This window comes from Sus scrofa, chromosome 2, assembly GCF_054392235.1.
Source record: "Sus scrofa isolate SSC_HxYL_T2T_F1_AM1 chromosome 2, Sscrofa_HxYL_maternal_Yorkshire_Landrace_v2.0, whole genome shotgun sequence".
NCBI classification, from domain to species: domain Eukaryota; kingdom Metazoa; phylum Chordata; class Mammalia; order Artiodactyla; family Suidae; genus Sus; species Sus scrofa.
The window spans coordinates 74,119,846-74,129,513 of NC_139384.1; the positions used below are offsets into that span (position 1 = coordinate 74,119,846).

General features: G+C 37.9%; 1 pseudogene; it reads left to right on the top strand.

Moving 5' to 3' along the window:
• Positions 1-2,469: 2,469 nt before the first annotated feature.
• On the top strand, positions 2,470-8,809 carry LOC100518771 (group XIIA secretory phospholipase A2 pseudogene; annotated as a pseudogene).
• Positions 8,810-9,668: the final 859 nt, after the last annotated feature.

Sequence of the window (9,668 nt, forward strand, 5' to 3'; positions counted from 1 at the left end):
AAAAATAAATAAATAAAAACAAAACTATTAGGTACTATGTCAGAGGTAACATATGCTATGAAGAATACAAAACCAGGTGTAAAGGAGAGAGTGGTAGGAGATGTGATTTGTACTGATTGTTCAGGTAAGGCTAACAAACAAGGTTCTATTTGAGCAAAGACTTCAATAAAGAGAGAGAAAAAGATAGTGTTATGTCAGGTGAAGAGTGTGTCTGGCAGAGGGAATGGTCACTGTGAAGGACATGAGGAAGCTTTTTATTTCATATGTTCAAATCTAAGCAAGAAAATCAGTGGAGCAGAGGAAGGAGCAAGAGGAGGAATGATGAGAGATGCTGTCAGAGGATGAGAGGTAATGTGACCTCCCTGCTACAGCTACAACTTCAGTATACAGAGAATTCTTTGTTCATAAGCTGTCCCCTGTAATTTATAAATTCTGGTGCAAAGGCATCATATGAGTTAAAGCAGATCCTTCCTTTAGTACACACTGTTGATTGAATTCTGGCCTCTGTATTATGTCACCAAATCCGCAAGGCACATAAACACACACCATGCCCCCTGGGCTGTGTTACTACCACTCATTTCCCATCCATAAACACTCTCCTTAGGTCTTGAGAGGTTAGAGCTCAAGATGGTCATATCAGATTACCTTTATACTAAAGAATATATAAGTGATATCTAAAAGTTCTAGTTCACAAGGTTCACATTTTGCAATAAGCTGGAAGTTACTTTTTGGTAGGGCCACTTTCTGCTCAGGAGAGAAAGAAAAAAAAATTATGTGTGTGTGTGAGAAAGAGAGAGAGAGATAAAATGGATATATGGACTTTAGGGGAGAAAAGATAATAATCTAAATAAAGTCAATAAGCCCTGACACAGTATGATGAAGAAAAGTTTCCTTAGTCTGACAACATTCCAACTCTAGTGACACCTTCTTGGCACCCAGATTTTAAAAAAATGAAGAAAAAAGATTTTACAGATTGAATATCCCAAGAGAAAAATAATCAAAGGCATAAACTAACGACTCAAAATGGAAACATACAATAATGAAAATATGCAACAAAGGAATATTAAGCATATTTTCTTAATATACTTTTGAGAAAATTTGAACTCAGAGATGTGCTGATGTGTTTGAAGTCTTCTTTCTTCCTCAGCATTTCCCTATTATTCTATTCCTGTTAATTAATATGATCCTTGGATTAGGATCCACTATTACTGGAAGCAGTTTATGTCTCCCAGTCCTTTTTCAAATTTAGCTTCCACAAATACCATTTAAGTGTCAATGTTGACACTTGCATTGCCAAGTGCAATGTTCACTTTTTCAGCATCACAAATAAATACATTATTAGGAAAGCCATAAAACAACTAGAGTGATCTCCAGCATCGGAGCTGTGCTAGATTGATGTCCAGGTGACCTCAGGTACATATTCTTGACTTCCATTCTCTCTGATCCTCTCCGAAAATGTCTGTTCAGCTCTTGGACTCACCTTTGTGTAGACATTGAGAGGAAGCCTTTCTTGCATAGGTCAAAATTGGAGGAATTGGTCTGATTATGCAGACCAAAGTTTTATCTCAAAACAAGACAGTAGGAGGAGATCAAGCATTGGTCTTGCAACAGCCAGGGCCATGTCCTGTCCAAGCAAAAGTTGCAGAGGCTGAGGGACTGAAGTTACAGAAATATTTACAACAACCTATGTCTACTCATTAGGCCTATTTTCCTCTTATTACTCCAAACTCTAACTATATGATTTCCCTTGGAGACATTTGTCTGGACAGAATAGAATTTTTCTGCTGTTTCTCTATTCCTAGGAGACTATATTATAAACTAGGTGAATTCAGCTTTTATTGCCCCTTCTCCATGAACTTTCCTGTTCGCAAAGCTTTACCTCCCAGCACATTATCGCATCCTTGAGTTCAAATTTTCTCAAAAGTGTATTGAGTATTTATCTTGGATAGGTCCTTTTGGTCTTCAAACTCTGGTTTGTGAGGGACATAACCCCTGAAATTTCTTTTTAAAAAAAAATATATATATACTCCCCTCTTCAAAAAGCAGGGTAACTTTTCTCTTATAATTTGCTCTTACATTAATGTAAATTTTTGTGTTCTTTACTACTTGGTTTTATGATATTCTCTCCAAGTCAGTTAGGGATTTCATTCTTACAGAGAAGTTGACTGTAATTTGGTCTCTATTTTTAAAATGTCTGTAATTATAAGAGGCATATTTATATATTGTTATACATCATAAACTAGATTAGTATATGGAAGGGATTGACAAATTTAATTTTTTAAAGGAAATCATTCCTTTAGAATTCTTTTAGGAAGGTAGTACTTCTATGATCTCCATTCTCTATTATAGAAATGAGACTTCTAGGTATTTAATGTTGTAAGGTATTAATCCAGTAAGGGTGGGATCTTGATTGGAGTCTAAGGATGCTCCCAGTGCTTGAATCTAGAGCAATGATTCTCTCAACTGGAGATGACGTTTCCCCCAGCATATTTGGCCATGTCTGAAGAGATGCTACTGATTTCATATAAACCACAGGACACACCCAACATAAATAATTATTCTGCCCCAAATGTCAACATTGAGAAGGTAAGAAAAACCTATTCTAGACCAGCACTTCTCCAACTTCATTATGCATACAAATCAAGTTTTGTAGTTGAAATACAAGTTCTAATTTTAAATGTTTTAACAATTTCATTGCTTTATATATTTTTAAGCAATATTTATTTTTTATTTGTTTTGGAATACAGTCTTCTCACAAAATTGTCTTAATTTCAGGCATACAACAAATTAAATCAGTTTTACATGTACGTATACCCTTTTTTTTCAGATTATTTTCCCATACAAACTACCACACAATACTGAATAAATTCCCTGTGCTATACAGAAGGTCCCCATTACACATCTATACCATATAAAGTAGTGTGTATATATCCATCCCACCCCCATAATTTATCCTCTTCCCCATGTTTCCCATTTGGTCAACATAAGTTTGGTTTTGAAATTTTTAAGTCTGTTTCTCTTTATAAGTTCCATTGTGTCATTTATATTAGATTTCACATATTAATGATCAAATATAATATTTGTCTTTCTTCATCTGACTTACTTTACTTAGTATGATAATTTCTATGCCCATCCATGATGCTGCAAATAGCATTATTTCATTATTTGTGACTGAGTACTATTCTATTGTGTACATTTACCACATATTCTTTATTCAATCTTCTGTTCATGGAAATTTTTGTTGCTTCTATGTCTTGCTATCATAAATAGTGCTGTGACAAATATTGAGGGTGCATATATCTTTTCAAATTATGGTATTCTACAGATAGATGCCCAGGAATGGAATTGCTGAGTGATATAGTAGTTACATATTTAGTTTTTTAAGGAAATTCCATACTGTTCTCCATAGTGGATACATTCCCACCAACAGCATAGGAGGTTTCCTTTTTCTCCACACCCTCCCCAGGATTTATTGTTTGTAGATTTTTTGATGAGGGTCATTCTGACTGGCATGAGGTGATACCTCATTATAGTTGTGATTTACATTTTTCTAATAATTAGTTATTTTGAGCATCTTTTTATGTGCTTTTTGGTCATCTGTCTTCTTTGGAGAAATGTCTGTTTAGCTCTTCTGACCATTTTTAATTAGATTTTTTTAATATAAATCCCTATGAAATGTTTGCATACTTTGGTGATTAATCTGTTGTTATTTGCTTCATTTGCAAAGATTTCATCCCATTTTGTGGGTTTTCTTTTAATTTTGTTAATTGTTTCCTTTTCTGTGCAAAATCTATTGTTTAATTAGGTACCCTTGTTTATTTATTTTTAGTACTCTAAGTGGTGCATCCAAAATACACTGCTGTGATTAATGTCAAAAGGTATTCTATGTTTTATTCTAGAAATTTTATAGTATCTGGTCTAACATTTAGCTATTTTATTCACTTTGAGTTTATATTTGTGTATGGTGTTACAGAATGCTCTAATTTCTGGGGGTTTTTTTTGTCTTTTTTATTTTTTTAGGGCTGCATCTATGGCATATGGAGGTTCCCAGGCTAGGGGTCTAATCAGAGCTGTTGCTATCGACCTACATCACAGCCACAGCAATGCCAGATCCGAGCCATGTCTGTGACCTACACCACAGCTCATGGCAAGGCAGGCTCCTTAACCCACTAAACAAGGCCAGGGATTGAACCTGCAACCTCATGGTTCCTAGTCGGATTCATTGCCACTGCTCCATGATGGGAACTCCCGAGAATGCTCTAATTTCATTCTTTTACATGTGGCTGTCCAATTTTCCCAGCACTGCTTATGGAAGGGACTGTCTTTACTCCAGTGTATGTTCTTGCCTCCTTTGTCATAGATTAATTGACCATATGTGCATGGATTTATTTCTGGGTTTTCCATGCTATTCCATTTCTCTTTCTGTGCCAGTCCCATACTGTTCTGATGACATAGCTTTGCAGTATTTTCAAAAGTTAAGGAACTGATTCCTCCAGTTCCATTTATCTTTTTCATGATTGCTTTGACTATCCATGTCTGACAAGTCTATTTGATTATTTTATGTTTCCTTAAAAATTAAAAAAAAATATAGTTCTGTGAAAAATACTATTGGTAATTTGATAGGGATTGCATTGAACCTATAGATTGCCTTGATTAGTATAGCCATTTTGACAATATTTATTCTTCTAGCCAAAAATATGCTATATCTTTCCCTCTGTGTCTGTCATCTTTGATTTCTTTAATCAACATCTTACAGTTTTCAGAGTATAGCTAACTCTTCTTCCTCTTTAGGCAGGTTTATTCATAGGTATTTTATTCTCCTTGGTGTGATGATAAATGGGGTGGTTTCCTTAATTTAATTTATCTTTCTAGGGAACCCTCCTGCACTGCTGGTGGGAATGTAAACTGGTACAGCCACTATGGAGAACAGTTTGGAGATACCTTAGAAATCTATACATAGAACTTCCATATGACCCCGCAATCCCACTCTTGGGCATCTATCCGGACAAAGCTCTACTTAAAAGAGACACATGCACCCGCATGTTCATTGCAGCACTATTCACAATAGCCAGGACATGGAAACAACCCAAATGTCCATCGACAGATGATTGGATTCGGAAGATGTGGTATATATACACAATGGAATACTACTCAGCCATAAAAAAGGATGACATCATGCCATTTGCAGCAACATGGATGGAACTAGAGACTCTCCTCCTGAGTGAAATGAGCCAGAAAGATAAAGACAAATACCATATGATATCACTTATAACTGGAATCTAATATCCAGCACAAATGAACATCTCCTCAGAAGAGAAAATCATGGACTTGGAGAAGAGACTTGTGGTTGCCTGATGGGAGGGGGAGGGAGTGGGAGGGATCAGGAGCTTGGGCTTATCAGACACAACCTAGAATAGATTTACAAGGAGATCCCGCTGAATAGCATTGAGAACTATGTCTAGATACTCATGTTGCAACAGAAGAAAGGGTGGGGGAAAAACTGTAATTGTAATGTATACATGTAAGGATAACCTGACCCCCTTGCTGTACAGTGGGAAAATAAAATTAAAAAAAAGAAAAAAAAATTTATCTTTCTAATCTTACAAAGGCCATATATGACAAACCCACACTAACATCATTCTGAGCAGTGAAAGGCTGAAAGTATTTCTGCTAAGATCAATAACAAGATAAGAACATCCCTGTCTTGTTCCAGATTTTAGCAGGAAGGCCTTCAGCTTTTCTCCATTGAGTATTATATTTGCTGTGGGTTTGTCATAAATGGCTTTGATTATGTTCAGGAATGTTCCCTCTATACCCACTTTGGTGAAGGTTTTTATCATGAATGGATGTTGTACTTTGTCAGATGCTTTCTCTGTATCTATTGAGGTGATCATGTGGTTTTTTACTTTCCTTTTGTTAATGTTGTGTGTGATGTTGATGGATTTGCGTATGTTGAACCATCCTTGTGAACCTGGGATTAATCCCACCTGGTTGTGTTGTATGATTTTTTTGATATATTGTTGGATTCGGTTGGCTAAATTTTTTTCAGGAATTTTTGCATCATATTCATCAAAGATATTGGCTGATAGTTTTCTTTTTCAGTGGCATCTTTGTCTGGTTTTGGAATTAAGGAGATTGTGACATGATAGAATGTCTTTGGGAGTGTTCCTTCTTTAACCTTTTGAAAAAGTTTAAGGAGGATTGGTATAAGTTCCTCTTTGTATGTTTGGTAGAATTCATCTGTGATGCCATCTGGTGCTTACTTTTATTTGTAGGAAGTGCTTTTATGACATTCGACTTCATTTCTAGTGATCTGTCTGTTCAGTTGATCTATTTATTCTTTTTTCAGTTTTGGAAGGCTGTAAGTCTCTAGAAATTTGTCCATTTCTTGGCTATTGTCAATAGTGCTGCAATGAACATGAGGGGGCATGTGTCTTTTTCAAGGAAAGTTTTGTCCGGATATATGGCCAAGAGTGGGATTGCTGGGTTGTATAGTAGTTCTATGTATAGTTTTCTAAGGTACCTCCATACTGTTCTCCATAATGGTTGTGCCAGCTTACACTCCCATCAACAGTGCAGGAGTGTTCTTTTTTCTCCACACCCCCTCCAGCATTTGTTATTTGTGGACTTATTAATGATGGCCATTCTGACTGGTATGAGGTGGTATCTTATGGTAGTTTTGATTAGTATTTCTCTAATAATCAGGGATGTGGAGCATTTTTTCAAGTGCTTGTTGGCCATCTGTATATCTTCCTTGGAGAAATGTCTCTTCAGGTCTTTTGCCCATTTTTCAATTAGGTTGTTGACTCTTTTGCTGTTGAGTCATATAAGTTCTTTGTATATTTTAGTTTTTAAAGATAGGACAAGGTAGACTGTTGCAGGTTGTCATAGCTTGTGGACATTCTTCAGATTGGTTGCTGGTGAGGTAATCAGGAGTTAACATTATTACCCTTCTGTTTTCAACTGGTCTGGGGGTTCTACGTGCTTATGGGCACCATTCAGTTAACCACTTTCCACCCTATGGCAGTTTTTGCATCTGCAAAACAACTTGAAATGTATGGCTGAGAATACTATCTATAGCCCCTAAGGAGGAACTGGAAGTTCCTGACATTGTTTAATGGCTAAACGATTATTCTTTGGTTTTGCTTGAATGTTTTCCTTTGTTTCTGCATTTTCTCACTTCTTTAATTATGTTTATTCTTTGGAACCCAGGGAAGGCCTAGCAGGCTAAAGCTTTTCTATAAATAAGAGGCATGTAGAGGACATGGTGGGAGTGTGGGAGAGGGGTGGAGAGGTGGGGGGAGTGTCTGTCCCCAGAATGCCATATAGGGTCTTGATTAGTTACATTATCATGAACATCTGCCCTTTCCTTCAAAGAATTGTCTAAGCTAAACAGGAGCTTCTTTGGGAGGCTAGGACCCTCCTTCTTAGGGAGTCTCTTACAGCTAATGACCTTGTGAGAACAGGGGTACTAAAGGGATGCCCTTTGTCTCAAAGTGGGAGCAACTCATGCTGCAGGCCATCCTATGGAATCAGGGTGATGCTTGACTCCAGCTGAACCTACTTCTTTGTTCAACTCCTTCATCCACTTTACATCATTCTCTTTACTCTCTCTCTCCTCAACAACCACCAGCACCCAGTCCCCACCTATGGAACCAGACTTAATACAATCCCTTGCTTATTTTGATTATGTCACCAAAACAGAAAAAGAAAAAAGAAAAAGAATTCAGGGTTTCCAGCTCTTTTTGGTTTTCTTTTTCTTTAAAAGCATTTTTATTATAGTTGACTTACAATGTTCTATCAATTTCTGCTGTACAACAAAGTGACTCAGTTACATATATACATACATTCTTTTTCTCATATTATCCTCCATCAGATTCCATCACAAGTGATTATATGTAATTCCCTGTGCTATACAGCAAATGTATATCCACTCCAATTGCAATATATTTTTCCATATATCTACTCCAAATGAAATATGTTTTTCTTTAGCGATAAGATTTATAAATCCTGTACATGGCACTGCCTCCATGGTGGGAGCCCAGTGGAGGCTGTGAGGACCAGCCTGCCCACCATGGGTATGGAGCTGGTCAGAACCTCTCAGCCCAGGGTTGTACCCATGCCACTGTCGAGGGCATCCAGAGGCCTCCATGGAGATGTGTTTGCAGAGGGGCTCGCCGGGCATATGGGGTCTGGTGCTTCGTGGATGACTGGGCCCCCACAGCCCATGCTGGCCATCATCCTCAACCACAGCTTTTGGTTTCTGGGAGCAAGCCCAGACCATCGACTGGAGGGCCACCCTGCAGACTAACCAGAGCAGCAGTCAGAATATAGACACATACCTGAACTCCATTTTAGATGTCTTGGCAGGTCAGGACCAGCTCTGCTAGTATCAATGCAGTGATGGATCTAAGCCTTTCCCACGTTAGGATTATATACCCTCCCTGCCTAAGGGATGTGGTTTTTTACTCTTTGATGTTCATTGGAGTATTGGCATCCCATCCCTGACAAAGTGCTGCAACCAAGCAATGGGTGCTATGAGACCTGTGGCAAAAGCAACAAGGACTGGAATGAGGAGTTCCAGTATTGTCCCTCCAAGATTTGCTGAGATGTGCAGAAAACACTAGAACCAACTCAATGTATTCAGGCACTTGAAACCACAGTGGAGCTCTTGTCTGACAGTGTTATTACACATTTAGCCTGTAAATCATACCTGGACAGTCAATGAGCTGCCTGTAGGTGTTGCTGGGAAGAAAAAACTGATCTTTATTTTTCATTTTACTCTTTTTGGCTGTGCTATGGCATGTGAAAATTCCTGGGCAACATGGTGGCTGTGGGGACAATGCTGGATGTTTAACCCACTGGGTCACAAGGGAATTTCTGAAAAAAACTGATGTTTAAAGAAACACTAACAGGTGGAGATAGCAGAAGACTGATGAACATAAACTTTGACAAAGACCTCTTTTTTTGTCTTTTTTCCTCTTCTAGGGCCACTTCCCATGGCATATGGAGGTTCCCAGGCTAGGGCTCGAATCAGAGCTGTAGCCACCGGCCTATGCCACAGACACAGCAATGCCAGATCCGAGCTGCATCTGTGACCTACACCACAGCTCACAGCAATGCCGGATCCTTAACCCACTGAGCAAGGCCAGAGATCAAACCCGCCACCTCATGGTTCATAGTTGGATTCGTTAACCACTGTGCCATGATGGGAACTCCTTGACAAAGATCTAATGTTTTATACAGCATAAAGCTTCATTTTGTTGTGAAAGGGTTAAGAACTTACTCCGACATTAAAACTTCAAACTAAAGAAAAAAATGAAGGTGGTTTTCTTCTTGATGTTGCTGCCTTACAGGGCCTAATTGTCTTGACCAACCTCAGAAAAGGTGATGATGTTATGGGGGAAATTTTTTTTAATTAATGTGCAGTTGATCTACAACATTCCTTCAATTTCTGCTGTACAGCAAGGTGACCCAGACAAACAATAATTTTTTTTAAGAACAAGTTTGTGACTCAATTTTCACAAGTGTATGTACACACACAGAAAAGAATAAGATCAAATGTAAAATTCGTTGTAAAGTATGTTCAACATTATCTCATTTGGAAATAGGGGAAAATTCCACTGTTCATTTACTGTAAAAATTTAAATATAAATTTATGCCTGTAA